Source organism: Pinus tabuliformis, chromosome 2_1 (assembly GCF_031772625.1).
Source record: "Pinus tabuliformis cultivar Carrire ecotype Pingquan chromosome 2_1, CPIR1, whole genome shotgun sequence".
Classification (NCBI taxonomy): domain Eukaryota; kingdom Viridiplantae; phylum Streptophyta; class Pinopsida; order Pinales; family Pinaceae; genus Pinus; species Pinus tabuliformis.
Window position 1 is genome coordinate 950382567 of NC_142299.1, and position 3106 is coordinate 950385672.

Genomic DNA, 3106 nt, shown 5'->3' on the forward strand with positions numbered 1-3106 from the left:
TTACATAAAAATTAGATCTAAGCTAAGAAATTACATCATAAAAAACTGAATATAACTCATAAAACTGAGAAAAAGTAGCTTTAGGCAAAAGCTCAACGAAATCAGGCAAAAGCGCATCGTGTCAGGAGAAAGCGTAGAGAAATTGGGAGAATTGACTTTTGGAGGCCTTCTCGAGGTTCAAATCAGGAGCTGGATGGATCATTGTAAAAATGTATATGTCTGCTACATGATGGAATATTCAAGAGATGAGAAAATTTTCTTCTAGCCCTACAAAACTTCATTCTCCCAAAGTTACTCCCAAAAGGGAATCACGCTCTTCAAAAAGGGGGTAGAGAGGTGTTTTTTGAGTAGTTTTTAGCCCTTTCCACCAACCAGAACTTCTTGAAGGTCTGCTCCCAAAGGCTATAAGTTATGTAAAAGTCATGAAAACTATGAATATGCAAACAAAATTTCATATGGAGTTCCCCATCAAAAGCACAGCGTGGGCACGTTGCGTTTTTGACCTAGTGACTATCTCAAAAATTGCCAAAACTTCAGGCTTTCTTACACAAATAGGGCTCAAATATGGAGTAATATATCTATAACCATAACATTTTTTACAAAACTGGGAGCGGTTTTTGTTCTTTGGTATCTTATGAACAGAACCCTCCTCCATTTCTCAAAACTACTCTCCCATTTGTTTAGAATCCAGCTTTTACATTTATCGCTAAAAATTGCAAAAGCGCAGTGTGCTCATAGAAAAAACACAACGAAAAGTTTGGAGAGTGATTTGGAGGCCTACCTAGAGGATTTTTGGGCTTCAAGTGGTATTTTTGGAAATCTAGGGATATCTTCTACACAATAGAGTCATCAAACACTTCAAACAACTGCTCCAAGATACCTAACAATTCATTTTCCCAAGACTACTCCATAAGTGAAACAACTCTCCTGTAGCAACTATATTTTGGGAATTTAACCCCAATAATAATACCTGTGCATAAAATGAAGGAGGATTTTATTCCTTGGCCTATCATTGACAAAAATCTCTTTCCCTTTCGTAAAATTCATCTGCATTTGGTGAGAAACATATTTTGAATAAAACTGTCCCTATGTGCAACAAATGATTTTTCAATGTCCCTTTGACCTAGTGGAGGAGTGGTTCACTCTCTTGCTCTTTATTCCTCTTGAGACCTCTTATCATTGGCCCCCTTTATTCTTACTCTTCTTATTAGTCTCATAATCCATAGAAAACCCTAGCTCAATGGGAAGGGAAATTAGGGTTTGGTGTAGGGAAAAACAAGGGATTTGGGTAGTTTCTAAAATTGTGGGAGATGAAGGGGTTTTAGGGTCTCTAAATTCCTGGAAAAAATATGGAAGGTAGGGATAGGTGTTATGAAGTGAGGGGATGTGGAATTTTGGTATTTGAGTGATGGAAAACTAGGAAACACAGTGCTAGTCTAAAAATGCATAGTAGGGACTAGGGTTTGTGAGGAAAAGTGATGAGATGAGGAATTTGATGAGGGAACGTGTGGGAGATGGTGTATGAAGGGTGTAGGAGCACGTATGAGATATTTTATAATGAAATGAGTGAGAGAAATAAATTGTGATGGTCTTTTATAGCTAGTGGAAGTCAATATCTTCATAGTGGTAGGGTGGCCCACCATATGTTTTTCACTTTTGCTTTGAAAACTATGTAGCTTTCACATATTCAATGCAGTTTTGGAACATTATAACTTATTAAATGATATTTGAAATAAATTACACTTTGAAAAAAAATATTTAAAAACAAATTCCCTATCACTACTCCCTCATTTGTCATATTTATGAATGAGATGACAAATTATGATGACTTTGACCCGAATGACCTAATGGTGACACTGATCTGAATGAGGACGATGATTGTTTGACTGAGAGGATGATGATGACCTTTTAGTGATGGCACATCCAACTGAATGATGAAAATGACTGGAACATGGAAATTTTGAAAGGAGTAGTAATAGACCTAGACACACTAGCCAACGACCAAATTTTTATTTTGAAAACCTGATGAAATGATAATTTGACTTGAGACCTTAACACAAACCTTGTAAGAGCATATTTGATCACTGGTGACTAGCAGGACTGAGATACACTAACATTGACTCCATATGGGGATGGAAATCCTTTAGGAGGTGTCAAGAACACCGTAGGCCAAGTAGCCTTATCCATTGGGCATGGAGTAAAAAACAATAGACCATGCTCAATACTCAAAGTTGACTAACAAACTGAACTAAATTGACTAAAAACAAGACACTGACTGAACTTACTTATGGCAACAGACCATCGGTATCTTAGGGCCTTCACTTCGGGCTTCAAATTTTGACGATAACTGCCCACCTACTGAAGATATATATATATACAATCATGCGTAATGATCCCTCCAGTGTAACCAATCCATCAAATGGCTACTTACTTGAATCCTACTCACACTTTCCTTGAGAAGGCAGAAAAAACAAAAGCTAAGCAACTCCAAGTATCCATTGAAGATGTTCTCATGATCCATAAATATAATAAAACTCATCTCCCTTGATGACTGCAACAACTTGACAAAAGGATCCTGAAACTCGTGAATGACTTCCTTTTTTTGATGATCAACAATGAGACAAGAATCTTCTTCCTTTTTAGACATTGGTTGTTTTACAAAACAAATTTTTTCATTCTCAAGTGAAACAAATGTAGATTGCAAATTTTTTGATGAAATTTCTAATGGGACTCCTACTGAACAAGACAATGAAGCCAATTGCCTGATCAAATTCGTGTCATATTTGTTTTGAAGCTCATAGTTAACTAATGGAGAAGGGCTTTGACTATAGATATCATCCAAAACATCATCTATTGGATCAAGGAGGACTTGAGAGGACTGCTTCAACTTGTCATACATAGGTTCCAATGAGACTACATGATTTTCTATAAGCTTGTCATTCTTCGCTTCAGAGATATTATCAAAATGTTTCTTCAAAAACTGAAATGAATCAAAAGTTAATGGTACAAAATTATCCTGCATCATTTCATAATATGTTTAAGATTCTGAACTTTCATCTATGATTTGAAACTCAATGTGAATCAACAAATGCGATTCTAAAGTGAA